General features: G+C 49.4%; 1 pseudogene across 1 annotated transcript in view; it reads left to right on the top strand.

Moving 5' to 3' along the window:
• The first annotated feature begins 8,677 nt into the window (after positions 1-8,677).
• LOC145362140 (mitogen-activated protein kinase kinase kinase 9-like) overlaps positions 8,678-22,695 on the top strand; it is a 54,768-nt pseudogene continuing 40,750 nt past the window's right edge. The window contains exon 1 of the transcript XR_013889947.1: positions 8,678-9,489. The product of XR_013889947.1 is annotated as a mitogen-activated protein kinase kinase kinase 9-like (transcript). The remainder of the gene's footprint in view (positions 9,490-22,695) is intronic.

Below are 22,695 nucleotides of genomic sequence, written 5' to 3'. Positions count from 1 at the left end.
TCTCTCTCTCTCACACTCTCTTTCACTCTCTCTCTCACTGTCTATCTCTCTCTCTCTCTGATTTTCTCTCTCTCTTTCTCTGTCTCCCTCTCTCTCTATCTCTCTCTCACTGTCCATCCCTCCCTCTCTATCTCTCTCTTTCTGTCTCTCTCACCCTTTCACCGTTTCTAACGATATTTGTCTTTACAATAAGTCAATGCTTTGCGCTCCAGCCGATGTGTGAGAGCTCACTGCTGAAACGAAGACTCCTGTCATTGTCTGACCCTCGTGTACCACTCAGCATCTGCGCACATCTCAAGGTCCATATGTTCCAAAATCAGCTTCAGCTGAGAGTAACCAGGATGATTCCAGCTGTGCACTTTGTCCTGATCCTTGTGGCCAAATGCATTCACCTCCAAGGACAGTTTGCTAACTACACTCTTCCCTCGGGCTCACCCCTTCCAGAGAATCTGCTTGTTTTGACTCAGACTCATTGGAAAATCAGCAATAAACCTATTCATCTACAAATGATGCCCGTTAATAAAGGGAAGGAATGTAGCTTTGTCATGGTCAGCAATAAATCTCCAACAATTATCCATGTTGTGTTGTAAATTCCCCATAGCCGATTTTAATCCTTAGTTTTCCAATCCATCAGAAATAGCAGCAGAACTACAGGGTACTGGTGAGGCCGCAGCTGGAGTACTGTGTGCAGTTTTGGTCGCCGCATTTGCGTAAGGATATATTGGCCTTGGAGGGAGTGCAGAGGAGGTTTACTAGGCTGATACCGGAGATGAGGGGGTTGGACTATGAGCAGAGCTTAAATAGACTGGGTCTGTATCATTGGAGTTTAGAAGGCTGAGGGCGATTTTATAGAGACGTATAAGATAATGAAGGAGATAGATAGGGTAGAGGTAGAGAGATTCTTCCCGCTTAGAAAGGAAACCAGAACTAGAGGGCACAGCCTCAAAATAAGGGGGGGTGCAGTTTAGATCAGAGTTGAGGAGGAACTTCTTCACTCAAAGGGTGGTGAATCTCTGGAATTCTCTGCCTGTCGAAGTGGTGGAGGCTACCTCGCTAAATATATTTAAGTCACGGGTAGATAGGTTTCTGATAGACAAGGGAATTAAGGGTTATGGGGAGAAAGCAGGAAAGTGGAACTGATCTACTTCAGATCAGCCACGATCTTGTTGAATGGTGGGGCAGGCTCGAAGGGCTAGATGGCCTACTCCTGCTCCTATTTCTTATGTTCTTATGTTCTTAAGTAACTATTTGACCCATCAAGCTGCTCGTAGAATCATAGAGTCCTGGCAGTGTAGAAGGAGACCATTTGACCCATCATGTCTGCACCAACTCTCCAACGGAGCATCCTACCCAGGTTCTATCCCTGTAATCCCACATATTTACCCCATTAATCCGCCTAACCTGCACGTCTTTGGACACTAAGGGACAATTTAGCATGGCCAATCCATCTACCCCGCATTTCTTTGGACACTAAGGGGCAATTTAGCATGGCTAATCCACCTAACCCACACATCCTGGGACAGTAAGGGGCAATTTAGCATGGCCAATCCACCTAACCTGTGCATCTTTGGACTGTGGGAGGAAATCGAAGCACCCGGAGGAAACCCACACAGACACAGGGAGAACGTGCAAACACCACACAGACAGTGACCCAAGGTTGGAATCAAAGCCCGGTTTCTGGCACTGTGAGGCAGCGGGGCTAACCACTGTGCCACTGTGCCATCCTGTGACCATTGTCACTGACAGTTGTCATTCATCAACGTTTAAGTTGGGTGGCACAGTAGCATAGTGCTTAGCACTGTTGCTTCATAGCTCCAGGGACCTGGATTCAATTTGCGGCTTGGGTCACTGTCTGTGTGGAGTTTGCACATTCTCCCCATGTCTGTGTGGGTTTCCTCCAGGTGCTCCAGTTTTCTCCCACAGTCCTAAGATGTGCAGGTTAGGTGGACTGGCCAAGCTAAATTGTCCCTTAGTGTCCCGGGATGCATAGGTTAGAGGGATTAGCAGGTAAATGTGGAGGATTACGGGGATAGGGACTGGGTGGGATTGTTGTCGGTGCAGACTCGATCGGCCAAATGGCCTCTTTCTGCCCTGTAGGGATTCTATGATTTCTATGGGGTTTTTTTCTAAGTGTCTCATCCCAGGCATGGCACCTTCTGTCAAAGCAGCACTCCCACAGACCTGCACTGAAGTGCCAACCTCGATTATGTTCTCACATCCGACTGTGAGAATCGAACCTACGGCCTTCTGACTCTGATCTTTTCTTATCCATTCATGGGATGGAAGTGTCACTGGCAAGGCATGTACCTCAGAGGGTGTAGCACTCTGTCAGCACCACGGCATCTAATGCCCATCTCTAATTGCCCTTGAGAGGTGGCAATGAGCCATCGTTGACTGTGTGTCTGGCTGGACTGGTTCAGAGAGCAGTTAAGAATCAACCACGTTTAATCAGAAAGGAAATTAAGGGGATAAGGTGGGAAAGTGGAGCTGGGGGATTATGTCATATCAGTCAGGACCCTGTTGAATGGCAGAGAAGACTTGATGGGCCGAATGGCCTCCTCTGCACTGTATAGCTCTCGGAGGGGGATTTTCCAGCCACCCTTACCCCAAGACTGGAAAATCCCACCCGAGGTCAGTGGCCCTTTGCATGTACCATGTCACGCCCACTGCGACCCCCCCGTGGTGGGCAGGACAGGATAACCCCATCCTAATACTCGATGAATTGAAGTTCCTCTCAGCTGCCATGGTGGGACTTGCACTCTGGATCACTAAGCCAGGCTCTTAGATCACTTTGAGAATGCAGGGAATGCTGAACAAACACTGTGTGTGTGTGTGTGTGTGTGTGTGTGTGTGTGTGTGTGTGTGTCTGTGTGTGTGTGTGTATACACGTGTACACGTGTAGGGAGGTGCTCCATACTCACATTCCATCAGTAAAAGTTCTCACTTGTACCACAACATTCTCCAGTCATTCACTCCACATTTAAAAAGAAATAAACACTGACAGAACCTAGGGATAGCCTGTCTTTCGATTAGGCACTTTCTGGACTGAGTTCAACAATCTTGAACTCACAAAAACACAAGAAATAGAAGCAGAAGTAGGCCATTCGGCCCTTCAAGCCTGCCCCGCCATTCAATATAATCCTGGCTGATCTATGTTGACCTCAGCTCCTTCTCTGCGCCATTTCCCCATTGCCATCTATTCTCAATCTATCAAATATTTATCCATCTTCTTTAAATACTTCGAAAGATCCAGCCTCCAGCATCCTTTGGGACAGAGAATTCCAGAGGTTCACCACCCTCTGTGAGAAGAAATTTCTACGCACCTCAGTTTTAAATGACTGGCCCTTTATCTTGTAGCGATGTCCCCTTGTTTGAGACTCTCCCACTTGTGAAAACAGCTCACCATTTCCAAGTTTCACTTGCGCCTCTTTCAATTTGGTGTATTGCATTCGCTGCTCCCAGTGTGGTCTCCTCTATATCGGGGAGATCAAGCGTAGATCACTTTGCTGAGCACCTTCGGTTTGTGCGCAACTAGGACCCTGATTGCTTGTTGCTTGCCATTTTAACGTACGATCCTGCTCCCATGCCCACATGTCTGTCCTTGGCCTGCTGCAATGTTCCAGTGAAGCTCAACACAAACTGGAGGAACAGCATCTCATCTTCCGGCTTGGCACTTTACACCCTTCCAGTCTGAACATCGAATTCAACAACTTCAGATGTTTAGCTCTACCCCCTCTGTTTTCATTCAATTTGATTTTACTGTTCTCTACCTTTTATTTCTTTATTGTCTTTCTTCCTTTTTCTTTCCCCTCCACTCTTTCCCCCTACTTTATCCCCCTTCCCTTTCCTTTTCTTCCCCTTTACTTCCCCTTTTCTAAATTTTATCTCTGTCCTATTCATTCCCCCCCCCCACCCCCACATCTTCATTTTAGCTTCTCTGTCATTTGCCCATTCACACCCTTTAGTCTCTCTATGGGCTGCCATTAGCAGTCTTTCCCCTTGTTTCATCTTTCATTCCCTCACCCTGCGTATAAATATCTCCCTCTTTCTGTGCCTTTTAGCTTTGACAAAGAGTCACCTGGACTCAAAACATCAGCTCTTTTCTCTCCTTACAGATGCTGCCAGACCTGCTGAGATTTTCCAGCGTTTTTTCTTTTGGTTTCAGATTCCAGCATCTGCAGTAATTTGCTTTTTTTTTCCATCATCTCCCCTATCAAGCCTTCTCAGGATCTTATATGTTTGAATAAGGTCACACCTCAGTCTTCTAAACTCCAAGGAATAAGGACCCAGATTATTTTAACTCGGGACGCAGACCTCTAGTTTTAATTTTTTCACCACCTCCTTTTAACAATGATGTGGAGATGCCGGCGTTGGACTGGGGTGGGCACTGGGGTAAGAAGTCTCACAATACCAGGCTAAAGTGAGTCACCCAATGAAGGAGCAATGCTCCGAAAGCTCGTGATTCCAAACAAACCAGTTGGACTTTAACCTGGTGTTCTGAGACTTCTTACTGTGTCATTAACAAGTGCTGCTATCTTGCTTTCAGACAATGTTGAACTTTACACCGCTATTAACACCTGCTTTCATTTTTAGTACTATCACTTACTTTGTCTTATGCCCATGACACCTTTGTCGTTTAATAACTCCTGATCTCCAACCAATCCCTGACCTTCCATTTTGTACCACCTACTCCAAACTCTCCTCCCTGCCTCGCTGCCCAATTTCCAACAGCCGAAAGCCCAGATTTCTTCCTCTCTTTAGCTCTGAGGAAGAGTCATACAGACTCGAAATGTTAACTCTGTTTCTGTCTCTCCAGACGTTGCAAGACCTGCTGAGAGATTTTTCCAGTGCTTTCCGTCTTCTATTTCAGATTTCCAGCACCTGCAGTATTTTGGTTTTATTCGTTGTGATATCCCGGTTGGGTTTTCTCCTAGATAGACATCACATTAGGAAGTTCTGAGCAATAAAGGGACCTTGACATGTTTGTCCAGAGATCTCTGAACATGGAGGGGCATGTCAGTAGGATGGTGAAAAAAACATATGGGACACTTGACTTTTGAATGGAATTATCTTGTACTAAGTTGATCTTTTGCTACATCCTAACTATGACTGTAACACTACATTCTGCGCTCTCTCCTTTCCTTCTCTATAAACGGTATGTTTTATCTGTATAGCGTGCAAGAAACAATACTTTTCACTGTATATTCATACATGTCTGACAAATTTACTGGAGTTCTATGAGGATGTGTCTAGGGCGGTGGATAGAGGAGAGCCGGTGGATGTGGTCTTTCTGGATTTTCAGAAGGCGTTTGACAAGGTACCTCACAAGAGGTTATTGCAGAAGGTCAGGGGACATGGAGTTGGGGGTAGGGTGTTAGCGTGGATAGAGGATTGGTTGTCAAATAGGAGGCAGAGAGTGGGGGTCAACGGGTGCTATTCGGATTGGCGGATGGTGACTAGTGGAGTGCCCCAGGGGTCGGTGCTGGGGCCTCAGCTATTTACCATTTATATAGATGATCTGGAGGAGGGAACCGAGTGTATGGTGTCGAAATTTGCTGATGACACCAAGATTGGTGGAACGGCAAATTGTGCGGAGGGTGTGGAGAGTCTACAGAAGGATCTAGATAGGCTGGGCGAATGGGCCAGGAACTGGCAAATGGAATTTAATGTTGGCAAGTGCGAGGTGGTCCACTTTGGTAGGAATAATGGTAGGAAGGATTATTACTTACGTGGCGAAAAACTGCAGCAGGCGACGGTGCAGAGGGACCTCGGGGTCCTTGTGCATGAGTCGCAAAAACCCAGCTTGCAGGTGCAGCAGGTGGTCAGGAAGGCGAATGGGATGCTGGCCTTCATAGCGAGGGGGATTGAATATAAAAGTAGGGAGGTCTTGCTGCGGCTGTATAGGGCATTGATGAGGCCGCAGCTGGAGTACTGTGTGCAGTTTTGGGCGCCGTACTTACGCAAGGATATTTTGGCCTTGGAGGGAGTGCAGAGGAGGTTTACTAGGCTGATGCCGGAGTTGAGGGGGTTGAGCTATGAGGAGAGGCTGAATAAACTAGGCTTGTACTCGTTAGAGTTTAGAAGAATGAGGGGAGATCTCATTGAGACGTATAAGATGATGAATGGGATGGATAGGATAGAGGTGGAGAGACTCTTCCCGCTCAGAAAGGACAGTAGGACTGGGGGGCACAGCCTCAAGATAAAGGGGGGGTGCGGTTTAGAACGGAGTTGAGGAAGAATTTCTTCACTCAAAGGGTGGTGAATCTCTGGAAATCTCTGCCCGTTGAGGTGGTGGAGGCTGCCTCGCTAAATATATTTAAGAAGCGGGTTGATGGGTTTTTGATAAGAGAGGGGATTAAGGGTTATGGGGAGAGGGCAGGAATGTGGAACTGAGCCACGACAGATCAGCCATGATCTTATTGAATGGCGGGGCAGGCTCGAAGGGCTAGATGGCCTAGTCCTGCTCCTATTTCTTATGTTCTTCTGTGACAATAATAAATCAAATCAAATCAAAATCAATCGAGATATAGATTACAAAAGCAGGGGAGTCATGTTGGAGTTGTACAGAACTTTGGTGAGGCCACAGCTGGAGTAAAGTGTGCAGTTCTGGTCACCACATTATAGGAAGGATGTGATTGCACTGGAGGGGGTGCAAAGGAGATTCACCAGGATGCTGCCTGGGATGGAACATTTAAGTTATGAATAGAGGTTGGGTAGGCTTGGGTTGTTTGTGTTGGAGCAGAGAAGACTGAGGGGTGACCTTGACACGGTGGTTAGCACTACTGCCTCACGGTGCCAGGGACCCGGGTTCAATTCGCCGCTTGGGTCACTGTCTGTGTGGAGTTTGCATGCTCTCCCCATGTCTGCGTGGGTTTCCTCCGGGTGCTCCTATTCCCCCCCCACACTCCAAAGATGTGCAGGTTAGGTGGATTGCCTGTGCTAAATTGACCCTTAGTGTCAGGGGGACTAGCTAGGGTAAACATATGGGGTTATGGGGATAGGGTCTGGGTGGGATTGTGGTCAGTGTAGATGGGCTGAATGGCCTCCTTCAGCACTGTAGGGAATCGATGATTCTATGGTTTGATCGAGGTGTAGAAGATTATCAGGGGCATGGAGAGAGTGGATAAGCAGCTGTTCCCATGAGTTGAAGGGGACAAGGTTCAAGGTCTGCAAATCTGCAATTTACTGAAGCAGCACAGAATGTGAGATTTGCCACTTTATTCAGCAATGTAAAATATTAAACTGAAACCAATCTTCCCTAATACCTGAGCTGGAAGCACAAGAACAATCAGTATTTGATTCTGTTTTAATCATTGATTCTCCCCAAGGCAGCAGAGAGCCCGCCCCCTTTCCTCCTCCTCTCCCATTAGCGGGCTGCGCAGGGGAACGGGATATTCCTATTGGGCAGCGGGACTGTCAATCAGCGTGCTGCGCGGCACTGTGGGAGTTGTAGTCCGGGGCGGGGCTCCGGCTCAGCGCGGGTGAGGGGGCGGAGACTACAACTCCCAGCGGGCACCGCGCGCCCGCGCACTGTATCCATTGGAACAGCTGAGCGAGACTGTGACAATCCCGGGGACCGGAGCCCAGAGCCCAGAGCCCGGGGAGAGGGAGCGACCGGGGACCGGGGACCAGAGCCCAGAGCCCGGGGAGAGGGAGCGACCGGGGACCGGGGACCAGGGACCAGAGCCCGGGGAGAGGGAGCGACCGGGGACCGGAGCCCGGGGAGAGGGAGCGACCGGGGACCAGAGCCCAGAGCCCGGGGAGAGGGAGCGACCGGGGACCAGAGCCCGGGGAGAGGGAGCGACCGGGGACCAGAGCCCGGGGAGAGGGAGCGACCGGGGACCGGGGACCAGAGCCCGGGGAGAGGGAGCGACCGGGGACCGGAGCCCGGGGAGAGGGGGGGACCGGAGCCCGGGGAGAGGGAGAGGGAGCAGCCGGGGACCAGAGCCCAGGGACAGAGAGAGAGTCCGGGGACCAGAGAGAGGGAACCGGAGCCAGGGGGAGAAGGGGAGCCGGAGCCCAGGGACCCGGGGACAGGGAGCCCGGCTGATTAAGGCGGCCCTTGCCGCCCCCCCCCTGTCTCTGTGCCCGGGAGCGATGCTGTTCTGTGGGGAAGATGCAGAGGCGGGCGGGCAGCGGGCAGCCTGTTAGTGAGTGCCGGGGAAGGCGAGCCCTCCTCCGGGTGATGGTGGCCAGACGGTCAGCGGTGCCAGCCTCTCCCTGAGCCCGCAGCGGGCAGCCTGCTGCATGGATGCACAAGCCCGGCTTCTCTGCGATGGAGCCGCTCGGGGGCACCGAGGCTGCCGCTTGCAATGGGGGGCCTGGGGAGCCTGCCTCCATCCAGCCCCTTGGAGGGTGCCAGCTGCTACTGCTGCCTCCCCCTCCCCCTCAGCCGTCCTCATCCCCTCCTCACCTTCCTCACCCTCTTCATCCTCATCCTTCCTCATCCTCAACCCAGAGTTCCCCTCCTCACCCTTACCCTCACCACCCTTCCTCATCCCCAACTCAGCCTGCCCTTCCTCACCCTCACCGCTCTCCCTCATCCCATCTTCACCCTCATCACCCTCACACTTCCCACTCTCCCTCGTCCCCAACTCACCCTCAGCTTCCTCACCCTCCCTCGGCCCTGACTCAGCCTGCCCTCCCTCGCCCACCTCATCCTCAGCACCCTCCTCGAATGCCAACCCTGCCTCGCCCTCTTCTCCTACCTCATCCTCCTGACCCCCCTCACCAAACACCCCCCTCACCCCCTCCTCACCCGCCTCCCCCGGCCCCGACTCACTTCCCTCCTCATCCTCTGCTTTTCCCCCATCCTCCCCCCGCCCCTCTCCCCCCTCCTCCTGCCCCCAGCTTCTGGACGGCGGTGTTTGATTACGAGTCGGCGGCGGACGAGGAGTTGAGCCTGCGGCGGGGCGAGCTGGTGGAACTGCTGTCCAAGGACTCTCGGGTCTCAGGGGACGAGGGCTGGTGGACGGGCAAGGTGCGGGACAAAGTGGGCATCTTCCCCAGTAACTATGTGAGCAGCGGGGGCGCTGGGGGGAGTGAGGGTCAGTGCCCTCAGCGTCCCGCCCTGCCCCTCATTCCCTTCACCGAGCTGCGGCTGGAGGAGATGATCGGAGTGGGCGGTTTCGGCAAGGTGTATCGGGCCCTGTGGGGCCAGGAGGTGGTGGCGGTGAAGGCGGCACGGCAAGATCCCGACCAGGACATCAGCGTGACGGCCGACAACGTGCGCCGGGAGGCCCAGCTGTTCGGCATGCTGAGGCATCCCAACATCATCCTGTTAAAGGGGGTTTGCCTGGAGGAGCCCAACCTGTGCCTCGTCATGGAGTACGCCCAGGGGGGAGCCTTAAACCGAGCCCTGGCCGGCAGGAAGGTGCCCCCCCACGTCCTGGTCAACTGGGCAGTGCAGATCGCCAGGGGTATGAACTACCTCCACAACGAAGCGTTGGTGCCAATCATCCACCGGGACCTCAAATCCAGCAACAGTGAGTAGGCAGCACCCGCACCCACCTCGCACACAGCCCACTTCAAAACTACTCTTCCTAAAGTACTTGGTTGCTTGTTTGGAGTGCTTTGGAATGCCCTGGAAAGTAAAAGATAAGTTATATTTGTTAGTGTCACAAATATTAACACTGCAATGAAGTGATTGTGAAAATTCCCCAGTTGCCCCACACCGCGGTGCCTGCTCCAGGAACGCATGTTCGATTTGGGTCACGGTCTGTGTGAAGTTTGCATGTTCTCCCCATGTCTCCGTGGGTTTGTTCCGGTTTCCTCCCACAGTCCAAAGGTGTGCAGGTTAGGTGGATTGGCCATGCTAAAATTGCCCCCTAGTGTCCTGCGATGCGTAGGTCAAAGGGATCAGTGGGTAAAATATGTAGGGATATGGGGGTAGGGCCTGGATGGAATTGTGGTTGGTGCAGACTCAATGGGCCAAATGGGTCTCTTTCTGTGCTGTAGGATTTCTATGATTTACCCCTTAGTGTCCAAAGGTCTACTGGTTAGGTGGATTGGCCATGCTAAATGCCCCTAGTGTCCAAAGATGCGCAGGTTAGGTTGGGTGACCATGCTAAATTGCCTGTGTGTCTGGGGGATGAGCAGAGTAAACACGTGGGATTACGGGGATAGGGCCTGGGTGGGATTTCTGCCAGTGCAGACTTGACGGGCCAGATGGTCACCTTCTGCACTATTCTATGCTATTCAGGTACACTGAGGGAGAATTTAGCACGGCCAATGCGCCTAAACAGCACGTCTTTCAGACTGTGGGAGGAAACCCACGCAGACTCCACACAGACAATGGCCCAAGGATAGGAACTGAACCTGGGTCCCTGGCACTGAGGCAGCAGTGCTAATCGCTGTGTCACCTAGGCTGCACAATCAGTTTGGAAAGAGACTCTAATTGTCGTTGGGTATACCCAGCTCGCGACACTAGTGAAATCAGCTGGGTGGGCACGGTGGCACAGTGGTTAGCATTGCTGCCTCACAGTGCCAGGAACTTGGGTTCAAATACGGCCTTGAGTCACTATTTGTGCAGACTCTGCACGTTCTCCCCATGTCTGCATGGGTTTCCTCTGGGTGCTCCGATTTCCTTCCCACAGACTGAAGGACGTGCAGATTAGAGTCATAGAGGTTTACAGCATGGGAACAGGCCCTTCGGCCCAACTTGTCCATGCCACCCTTATTTTTAAACCCCTAAACTAATCCCAATTGCCTTCATTTAGCCCATATCCCTCTATACCCATCTTAGCCATGTAACTGTCTAAATGCTCTTTAAAATTGTACCCACCTCTACTACTACCTCTGGCAGCTTGTTCCAGACACTCACCACCTTCTGAGTGAAAAAAATTGCCCCTCTGGACACTTTAGTATCTCTCCCCTCTCACCTTAAACCTATGCCCTCTGGTTTTAGACTTCCTTATCTTTGGGAAAACATATTGACTAGATAGCTGATCTGTGCCCTCGTTATTTTATAGACCTCTATAAGATCACCTCTCAGCCGCCTATGCTCCTTGTAACGAAAACCGTCAAGTCCCAGTAGCATCCTAGTAAATATTTTCTGCACTCTTTCTAGTTTAATAATATCCTTTCTATAATAGGGTGACCAGAACTGTACACAGTATTCCAAGTGTGGCCTTACCAATGTCTTGTACAAAACCTGGTGTTGTCAGACTTTTTACTGTGTTGTACAACTTCAACAGGACATCCCAACTCCTGTATTCAATGTTCTGGCCGATGAAACTAAGCATGCTGAATACCTTCTTCGCCACTCTGTCCACCTCTGACTCCACTTTCAAGGAGCTATGAATATACACCCCTAGATCTCTTTATTCTGTAACTCTCCCCAACGCCCTACCATTAACTGAGTAAGTCCTACCCTAGTTCGATCTACCAAAATGCATCACCTTGCAGTTATCTAAATTAAACTCCATTTGCCATTCGTCAGCCCACTGGCCCAATTGATCAAGATCCCGTTGCAACTGGAGATAACTTTCTTCACTGTCCACCACGCCACCAATCTTGGTGTCATCTGCAAACTTACTAACCATGCCGCCTACATTCTCATCCAAATCATTGATATAAATGCTAAATAACAGTGGATCCAGCACTGATTCCCAAGGCTGGTCACAGGCCTCCAGTTTGGAAAAACAACCCTCTACAACCCCCCCCCCCCCCCCCCCCCCCCCCGGCTTGTCAAAAAGCCAATTTTGTACCCATTTATCCCGGGTATGCTGAATTGCCTCTTAGTGTCAGTGGGATTGCAGAGTCAATACGTGGGGTTATTCGGATTTGATTTGATTTTATTATTGCCACATGTATTGATATCCTGCTATATTGCTTCTTTCATGCTAGACATGCGAAGCATACCATTCATAGAGTACATGGGGGAAGAAGAGGGTGTAGGATATAGTGTTACAGTTAGAGCTAGGGTGTAAAGAAAGATTGGCTTAATATATGGTAGGTCCATTCAAAAGTCTGGTGACAGCAGGAAAGAAGTTGTTTCCCCCGTGTCTGCGTGGGTTTCCTCCGAGTCGATTGGAACGTGACCTCAGACTTTTGTATCTTCTTCCCACTGGAGAATAGAAGAGAGTATGCCCAGGGTGTGGAGGGTCCTTGATTGTGCCGGCTGCTTTTCTGAGACAGTCAGTGGATTGGAGGCTGGTTTGCACTGTAGGGATTCTATGATCTAAGACATAGAAGCATGAGTAGACCATTCGGCCCTTCGAACCTGCTCCACCATTCAATATCCTGACCCCACCTTCTTACCCCCTCTCCTATCCCTTAACCTTTTTAGCCTTGAGAGCCAAATCTAATTTCTTCTTGAAATCGCACATTATTCCTTTTTTTTAATGTTTGGTCTTGGGGTACACAGGAATTAGGAGCAGGCCATTCAGCCCCTTGCGCCTGCTCTGCTGTACCTAAGATCATGGCATTGTGGTTTCTCAGCTGCACTTCCTGGTCTGCCCGCACTCTCCTCCCTAACCCCATCACTTTTATCAATCAAAAATCTACCTGACTCAACCTTGAATGCATTCAGTGACCCCCCTCGCTGTTCTCTTGGGGCTGGGGGAGGGGAGGAATTTCACAAAACTGGCGACCTTCAGGGAAAAATGTTTCCTCGTCTCCCTATTGGGCAATCCTTTATTTTTAAACTGGCCCCTCTCCACATCCACCCGATCAAATCCCCTCAGGGACTTCTATATTTCAATAAGATGAAATAAGACTTGTCTTTTTCAGTCAGGGCACTGGGTACAGGAGTTGAGATGTTCTGTTACAATTGTACAAGACATTGATGAGGCCATGTTTGGCGTACTGTGTACAATTCTGGTCTCCCTGCCATAGGAAGAATGTTATTAAACTGGAAAGGGGGCAAAAAAAGGATTTACAAGGATGTTACTGGGACTGGAAGGTTTTGAATTATAAGGAGAGGCTACGTAGTCTGGGACTTTTCCTTTTCCCTGCAGTGTAGGAGGACGAGGGGTGACCTTAGAGGTTTATAAAATCATGAGGGACATCAATAAGGTGAAAAGCCAAAGTCTTTTCCCCTCAGGGAGGAGTAGTCCAAAACTAGAGGGCATAGGTTAAAGGTGAGAGGGGAAAGATTTAAAAGGGATTTGAGGGGCAACTTTTTCACACAGGGTGGTGCGCATATTTTTATTCAACCGTGGGACATGGGCATTGCCGGCTGGCCAGTATTTATTGCCCATCCTTACTTGGCCAAGGGCAGTTGAGAGTCATTGCTGTGACTCGAGTCATATGTAGGCCAGACCGGGTAAGGATGGCAGATTTCCTTCCCTAAAGGACATTAGTGACCCAGATGGGTTTTTCTGACAGTTGACAATGGTCATTAGTAGATTTTTCACACGGGTATTTTTTATTGAATTCAAATTCCACCATCCCCCCCATGGTGGGATTTGAACCCGGGTCCCCCAGAACGTTTGCTGGATTGATAGTCTAATGATAATACCACTAGGCCATTGTCTACCCTATATGGAATGAACTGCCGGGGAGGTGGGTACAATCACAACATTGAAAAGACACTTGGACAGATACATGGATGGGAAAGGTTTAGAGGGATATGGGCCCAACGCAGGCAGATGGGATGAGTTCAGTTTAGGAAACCTGGTGAGCATGGACGAGTTGGGCCGAAGGGCCTGCTTCCCTGTTGTATATCTCTTGTTCTTGTAAACTCCAACGAGTGCATGCCCCACCAGCTCAACCTTTCCTCATCAGAAAATCCTTTTGTTGTCGTGTCAGGTAGAAGCATTTGATGTCTGTCCAAAGGTTGATTCTGGCTGGGTGGGTTTGTCAGTTGTAGCAGTCAGTGTGATGTGTTAAATATGTCGTGTTGATCAAATACATACGGACCGAACAGGGAAGAATGTCAATATGGCCTTGACTGGGGTCTGAGCAACTCCATGGTCACATTCCCTCGTGCGTATGGCCAGGTTTTTGGAGATGAAGGAGTTTGGTTTGGTGGAGAGATTGGAGAAACTGGATCGTTCTCCTTGGAAGAGAATAGATTAACGTTTTGTGGTTTGGATAGACTGAAGCTTTTCCACAGGCAGGAGGGGCAGGAGCTCAATGAGGTTATCGACCAGAGAACTATAGAGGGAGAGAGAGAGATAAAGGTAAATATTTATAACGCAGCAAGTTGTTGTGATCTGAGAGGCGTTGCCTGAAAGGGCGGTGGAAGCAGATTCAATAGGAACTTTCAAAAGGGAACTTGGAGAAAGGTTTGAAAAGGTGACACGTGGCTACAGGGAAAGAGTGTGGGGAGTGAGATTGATTGAATAGGTCTTTCAAAGAGCTAGCACAATGGGCCAAATGGCCTTGCTCTGTACTGCAATATTCTGTTTCTCCACTTCAGGGAGCCAGGTTCAATTCTGTCATCAGGTCACTGTCTGTGTGGAATTTGCACATTATCCCTGTGTCTGCGTGGATTTCGTCCGGGTGCTCCGGTTTCCTGCCACACTCCAAGGACATGCTTGCTGGTTAGGTGTGTTGGCCATGCCAAATTGACCCTTAGTGTCAGGGCGATTAGCAGGGTAAATATGTGGGGTTACATGTGGGAATAGGGCCTGGGTGCGATTGTGGTCGGTGCAGACTCAATGGGCCAAATGGTCTCTCTCTGCACCGCAGGGATTCTACGATTCAGATACCATTCTAGTCTGATCAGTCAACTGCCCACTCGAACAGTAGAAAATTCATTAAAGTAGTCATCCTTCCCACGAGGGAAGTATTTGACCCTCGTTCCAAGCATCAAACTCGATTCCAAATAAGCCTGACAAGTGGTCACGTGTCAGATTTCCATCCAACCACTCTTTTGGAAAGAAATGTCAATACTTCCCAAACCACTGGGATGGACAAGGGGGGTGGGCAGCGGACTCCTGGGGACCACCACCACCTGCAAGTTCCCCCTCCCAAACCGCTCACCATCCTGACTTGGAAATATATCGGCCGTTCCTTCACTGTCGCTGGGTCAAAATCCTGGAATTGCCTCCCTAACAGCACTAGGGGTGTACCTACACCACGGGGACTGAAGCGGTTTCGAGAAAGGGGAACTCCACCATCTTCTCAAGGGGCAATTAGGGATGGACAACAAGTGCTGAGCTAGCCAGGGACACCCACTTCCCACCAAAGTATGAATGTTTTTAGCATTTTTGAGCTCAGTGTATGGCACAGTGGTTAGCACCGCTGCCTGTCAGTGCCAGGGACCTGGGTTCAATTCCTACCTTGGGTCACTGTCTGTGCGGAGTTTGCATGTTCTCCCCATGTCTGCGTGGGTTTCCTCCCACAATCCGAAAGAGGTGTTGGTTAGGGTGCATTGGCCATGCTAAATTCTCAATGTACCTGAACAGGTGCTGGAGTGTGGCGACTAGGGGATTTTCACAGTAACTTCATTGCTGTGTTAATGTAAGCCTTCCTTGTGATTAATAAAATAAACTTTAACTTCATTTAGCATGGGACTCCACTCCTGAAAGTGCAGGGTTTGACATTAATCCTGGTTTGGTTCCTTCCCATTTTCTAATTGTCCCAGGCCATGTGAGTATCTGGAATATAGCGAGGCAGAGGAGGATCGGATTGACGATTGTAGGAATTTAAATTTCTTTGATAACGTGAGTAGAAGCAGTTTGTTTGTGGCAGAGCCTCGGACAAGGCGTTGAAATCAGAGCCAGAGCATTCAGAAGTGAAATTAGGAAACATTTCATTCCCCGTGGAATTTTCCCACAGAACAGCATAGACTCTAGCCCAGTTTCCTCTGGACCCTCCAGTTTCCTCCCATAGTCCCAAGATGTGCAGGTTAGGTGGATTGGCCATGCTAAATTGCCCCTTAGTGTCCTGGGATGAGTAGGTTTAAAGGGATTAGCAGGTAAAATATGTGCAGTTACGGGGATCGGGCCTGGGTGGGATTGTCGTCAGTGCAGACCTGATGGGCTGAATGGCCTCCTTTGGCACTGCAGGGATCCTTTGAAATCCGAGATCAATAATTTTTCTTTTTCTCTGGACAAGGGTATAGCTAATTCCTTTGGAAAAGACTTGCATTTTTCTAACACCTTTCGCAATCCCAGAACATTCCCAGGTGCTTTCCAATCCATTTAAGTCTTTCCTGAAGTTTCATCACTGTCGTAATGGGGGGAAATGTGGCAGTTGTTTTGAGCACACCAAGATCCCAGCAGCAAAGGTCAGCTGTCAATGTGATGTTGACTGAGGGACTAAACGTTAGCCGAGGCACCAGGGAGAACCTGCCTCCGAAACTGTGGCCATACGTCATCTAAAGGGAGGGGGGGGCTTCACATCAGCATCTCATCCTCTCCTCCCCTGGTACTCCCTCAAAACCGCACCACAATGTCACGGTTGGGCTTTGTACTCAAGGCCCTCAGTGGGATTTGAACTTTCTGACTCAGAGGTGAGAGATGCTACCCACTGACCTGTGGTTGACATGATGTTGATTTTATAAAATTTGTTTATTGTTGTCACATGTATTAGTATACAGTGAAATATTGTTTCTTGCACACTATTCAGACAAAGCATACTGTACATAGAGAAGGAAAGGAGAGAGTGCAGAATGTAGTGTTACAGTCACAGCTAGGGTGTAGAGAAAGATCAACTTAACATTTGATTTATTATTGTCACATGTACTGGGATACAGTGAAAAGTATTGTTTCTTGAGCGCTATACAGACGAAGCATACCGTTCATAGAGAAGGAAAGGAGAGAGTGCAGAATGTAGTGTTACAGTCACAGCGAGGGTGTAGAGAAAGATCAACTTATTGTGAGGTAGGTCCATTCAAAAGTCTGAAGCAACAGGGAAGAAGCTGTTCTTGAGTTGGTTGGTACGTGACCTCAGACTTCAGTATCTTTTTCCCAATGGAAGAGGGTGGAAGGGAGAATGTCCGGGGTGTGTGGGGGTCCTTAATTATGCTGGCTGCTTTTCCAAGGCAGCGGGAAGTGTAGACAGAGTCAATGATTGGTGTGATGGACTGAGCTACATTCATGACCTTTTGATTTGATTTATTATTGTCACCTGTATTAGTGTACAGTGAAAAGTATTATTTCTTACATGCGATACAAACGTAGCATACCATTCATACAGAAAGGAGAGGGACATGATGAGGTTGGATAAAGATGAAAGTTTATTTATTAGTTACAAGTTAGGTTTACATTAACGCTGCAATGAAGTTGCTGTGAAATTCTCCTCGTCACCACACTAAGGCCTGTTTGGGTCAATGCCTATAACCAGCATGTTTTTGGACTGAGGGGGGAAACTGGAACACCCAGAGGAAAGCCATGCAGACACGGGGAGAACATGCAAACTCCGCACAGACGGTGACTCAAGCTGGGAATCGAACCTGGGTCCCTGGTGCTGAGAGGCAGCAGTGCTAACCCGCTGTGCCACCGTGCTGCCCACAAGCCTTCATCTCACTGAAGGCAGGATGGGCTTGAGGGGCTGGGTGGCCTTCCCTTATCACGGAGTGATGGCAAAGCAGGAGACGAGAGATTTTGTCTGCCGACCTTTTGATTTTCAATGAAACTAGGATCAGCGCTGCACCCAGAGAGCGTTTAGACAGATGACCTGTGGGAGCCTCCTGCTTTCTCTGCAGTTTTACTTCACTGTGAGGAACTTTGCTCCAGAGCACAGGAAAGAGGCTCAATTGGGAAGATTGCTGCCCTTTGGGGTTTAGGACCTGGAGGATGTGTCACTCTGTGTTTGCATCAAGCACTCTGAGGTCAGACAGAGCTCCGACAACAACCCTCGAACCTGATCTCGGAAAACTGCCTGTGCCTGATGTCATTGCCATTTTTCAATACCTTGGAGCATCTCTTAGTTGTCAAAATGGTGCCAAGTTATCGTGTGCTTTAGGTGACAGACACAAAACAAAAACTGGGTCAGTGCTGTCCTAAACGCACTTTGCCCAGAATCCTGAGATAAAACTCAGTCAACGATTCCTGGCTTTGGGTCACTGTCTGTGTGGAGTCTGCGCATTCTCTCCATGTCTGTGTGGGTTTCCTCCAGTTTCCTCCCACGTTCTGAAAGGCGTGCTGGTTAGGTTTCTCTAAGTGCTGGCAAGTGGGGTTAGGTGGGCAGGTCAGGGCCTTTCATGGGTCAGTGCAGATCCGATGGGTCGAAGGGCCTCTTCTGCACTGTGGTGTTCTGTGATTGGCCATGCTAAATTGCCCGTTAAGTGTCAGCGGGACTAGCGAGGGTAAATGGGGTTACGGGGATAGGCCTGGGTGGGATTGTGGTCCCTACAGACTCTCCGTATCACAGAATCCCTGCAGTGCAGAGGGAGGCCATTCAGCCCATCGAGGCTGTACCGAACGCAATCCCACCAAGGCCATAATCCCCTAACGCCGTGTATTTACCTTGCTCATCCCCCTGATACTCGGGGGCAATTAGCCAATGCAGCTAACCCGCACATCTTTGGACTGTGGGAGGAAACCAGAGCACGCGGAGGAGATCACAGGGAGAATGTGCAAACTCCACACAGACAGTGACCCAAGCCGGGAATCGAACCCGGGTCCCTATCGCTGTGACACAGCAGTGCTAATCTCGATGGGCCAAATGACCTCCTGCACTATAGAGATCCTTTGATTCTATGAACTTGCAGTTCCTGGTAAGTACAGGAGCCTTGAGTACATATAGTTTCTAATGTTACACTGGATTAGATTATAATCGAATCATATTTAATATAAGTTACAAACTCCTAGCTTCCCCACACTGCACATATTTTGACTCACAACACAGGTTATGTTGTCCTTTGCAAGCTGCCTCCTCCTCCTGTTCTGACAGTGGATAAAACTCAGACTTGCTGTTAAATTATTACATCTGCAACTTGCACTTCAGGAGCATGGTGTTGGAGCAACGCGTGCATTTACAGCACAGGAACAGGCCACTCAGCCTGTCTGGTTTGTACTAGTGTTTATGTCTCACACAAGCCTTCTCCATTTTAACCTAGCAATCTTTCAATCCCTTCTCCCTGGTTTAAACCCTTTGAACTGCTCCCCTGTGGGAGCACGTTCCACATAAAGAGGTCACTCCTGAAATTATTGCTGGATTTCCGAGTGACTGTTGCATAGCCTCTAGTTCTGGTCTCTCAACACAAGTAGAAATACCTTCTCTCCGTCTACTCTATGAAATCCTTTCATCTTACAAACCCCTGCAGGTCACCCTTCAGTATTCTCTTTTAGAATCCCTGTAGTGCAGAAAAAGGCCATTCAGCCCATCGAGTCTGCACAAACTGTTTCTCCACCATAGAATGTCGTTGAGGCCAAAACGTTGTGCGATTTCGAGAAAAAAGTTAGATAAAAGCTCTAGGGGCTAAAGGAATCATAGGATATTGGGTGGGGTGGGAGGGGGGGAAATCAGAGTGGCACTGCTGCCCCACAGTGCCAGGGACGCGGGTTCAGTTCCAGCTTTGAATCACTGTCTGTGTGGAGTCTGCATGTTCTCCCCATGTCTGCGTGGGTTTCCTCCGGGTGCTCTGGTTTTCTCCCACACTCTGAAAGGTGTGCGGGTTAGGCTGATTGGTGATGGTAAATTGCCCCTTAACGTCAGGGGGATTAGCAGGGTAAATATGTGGGGTTATGGGAATAGGCCCTGGTGGGGGTTGTGGTTGGCGCAGACTCTTTCTGCACTGTAGTGATTCTATGATATTGAATTTGATGATCGGCCGTGACCATGATGGATGGTGGAGCAGGCTCGAAGGGCCAAATGGCCTCCTCCTGTTTCTAGTTTCGGTTTCTAACTTTCCGAAAGACCAGGCCACCCAGCTTCACTGCCCTATCCCGACATTTAGCACGGCCAATCCATCTAACCTGCATGTATTTGGAGTGTAGGAGGAAACGGGAGCACCCGGAGGAAACCCGCGCAGACACGGGGAGAATGTACAAACTCCACACAGATAGCGATCTGAGGCCGGAATTGAACCCGGGTCCCCGGCGCTGTGCGGCCGCAGTGCTAACCCCACTGGCTGTCTGAGTTGAGTGAGGCCTGTCCGAGGCTTGTGGGCAGGATGAGGCACTGAGTGAAGGAAGATGTTAGAAGGGTTTGACGAATGATGTGAAGTTTGAGCAGAATCTTGAAGGAGGAGCGAGGGCCGGAGGAGTTTAGCATCATCGAAAAGTTACAGCACGGAAGGAGACTGTTCGGCCCATCTCGTCCACGCCAGCCCAAGAAAACTGAGAAACCTGGATAAAATGGGCGTGGAGAAGATGTTTCTGTTAGTCGGAGAGACTGGGATCCAAAGGCACAACCTCAGAGTGAAGAGACGATCCTTTAAAACAGAGATGAGGAGGAATTTCTTCAGCCAGAGAGTGGTGAAAATGTGGAACTCTTTGCTGCTGAAGGCTGTGGAGGCCAGGTCATTCAGTGTCTTTAAGACAGAGATAGATAGGTTCTTGATTGGTGACAGGATCAAAGATTACAGGGAAAAGGTGGGAGAACGGGGATGAGAAATTGACCAACCATGATTAAATGGCTGAGCAGAATCAATGGGCAGAATGGCCTAATTCTGCTGTAGAAACATAGATTGTCCAACTCAATAGCCTAACGCTGCTTTCTCCCCATAATCTTTGATCCCATTCGCCACAAGTGCTGTATCCAGCCACCTCTTGAATACATTCAATGTTTTGGCATCAACTACTTCCTGTGGGAATGAATTCCACAGGCTCACCACTCTTTGGGTGAAGAAATGTCTCCTCAATTCCATCCTAAATGGTCTACCCTGAATCCTCAGACTGTGACCCCTGGTTTGGGACTCCCCCACCACCAGGATCATCGTCCCTGCATCTACCCTGTCTAGTCCTGTTAGAATTTTGAGTCTCTGAGATCTCCCCTCGTTGGTCAGAACTCCAGTGAAAACAATCCTACCCTAGTCAATCTCTCCTCATACATCAGTCCCTCCATCCCCGGAATCAGCCTGGTAAACCTGTGCTGCTCTCCCTCGAGAGCAAGAACATCCTTCCTCAGAAAAGGAGACCAAAACTGCATCAATACTCTAGGTGTGGCCTCACCAACGCCCTGTATAATTGCAGCAACACATCCCTGCTCCTGTACTCGAAATCTTTTGCAATGAAGGCCAACATACCATTTGCCTTCTTTACTGCCTGCTGCACCTGCACACTTACCTTCAGTGACTGGTGCACAAGGACACCCAGATCCCTCTGCACACTCCCCTCTCCCAATTTACAATCGTTCAGATCATAACCTGCCTTGATGTTGCTTCCAAAGTGAATAACCTCACGTTTATCCAAATTATACTGCATTTGCCATTGCTTTGAGCACTCACTCGACCTGTCCAAATCATGCTGATATTTTCTAGATACTAAGGTGCTCTTTCCAGGAAGTAAGGGTGTGGTTGCTGAAGGCGTAACTGCTGAGGAAAGAATGAAGAGGTGGCCTGGATAATGTAGGAGTTGTTGCACTGAGAGAGGTCAAAGTCAATGGAAGGGATTGGGGGGGAGGGGGGGTGAGGAGGAGGAAGTGCAGATACATTGAATAATTGATTTATTATTGTCACACTGTATTAGTATACAGTGAAAAGCGTTGTTTCTTGTGCACTATACAGACAAAACATACAGTTCATAGAGAAGGAAAAGAGAGAGTGCAGAGTGTAGTATTACAATCATAGCTAGGGTGTAGAGAAAGATCAACTTAATTCAACTTTCATCCATTCAAAAGTTTGACAGCAGTGGGGAAGAAGCTGTTCTTGAGTCAATTGATACACGTCAGACTTTTGTATCTTTTTCCTGAAAGAAGGTGGAAGAGAGAATGTCCGGGGTGCGTGGGGTCATTAATTATACTGGCTGCTTTCCTGAGGCAGCGGGAAGTGTAGACAGAGTCAATGGATGGGAGGCTGGTTTGCGCGATGGATTGGGCTACGTTCATGATCTTTTGTAGTTCCTTGTGGTCTTGGGCAGAGCAGGAGCCCATACTAAGCTGTGATACAACCAGAAAGAGTGCTTTCTATGGTGTATCTGTAAAAGTTGGTGAGAGTTGTAGCTGACATGCCAAATTTCCTTAGTCTTCTGAGAAAGTAGAGGTGTTGGTGGGGCTTTCTTAACTATAGTGTCGGCATGGGGGGGAGACCAGGACAGGTTGTTGGTGATCTGGGCACCAAAAAACTTGAAGGTCTCGACCCTTTCGACTTTGTCCCCGTTGATGTAGACAGGGGCATGTTCTCCCTTACGCTTCCTGAAGTCGATGACAATCTCCTTCATTTAGTTGACATTGAGGGAGAGATTATTGTTGCCGCATCAGTTCAGCAGATTCTCTATCTCATTCCTGTACTCTGTCTCATCATTGTTTGAGATCCGACCCACTACGGTGGTGTCGTCAGCAAACTTGAAAATCATATTGGAGGGGAATTTGGCCGCACAGTCAGGGGTGTGTAAGGAGTATAGTAAAGGGCTGAGAACACAGCCTTGTGGGGCACCAGTGTTGAGGATTATTGTGGAGGATGTTTTGTTGTCTATCCTTACTCGTTGTGGTCTGAGAGTTAGGAAGTTCAGGATCCAGTCGCAGAGGGTGATGCGGAGGCCGTGATACACCAACCTTTGCCATTTTATTTGGATCCGGTTGCATGGAGCAGGAAAGTTCAGCTGGTGGCACGGCAGTTAGCACTGCTGCCGCAACCCGGGTTCCCGGCTTGGGTCATTGTCTGTACATTCTCCCCATATCTGCATGGGTTTCCTCCAG

Source organism: Carcharhinus amblyrhynchos, unplaced genomic scaffold (genome assembly GCF_965287045.1).
Source record: "Carcharhinus amblyrhynchos unplaced genomic scaffold, sCarAmb.v2.hapA scaffold_37, whole genome shotgun sequence".
Lineage (NCBI taxonomy): Eukaryota > Metazoa > Chordata > Chondrichthyes > Carcharhiniformes > Carcharhinidae > Carcharhinus > Carcharhinus amblyrhynchos.
This window is presented reverse-complemented; position numbering and strand designations above follow the sequence as displayed.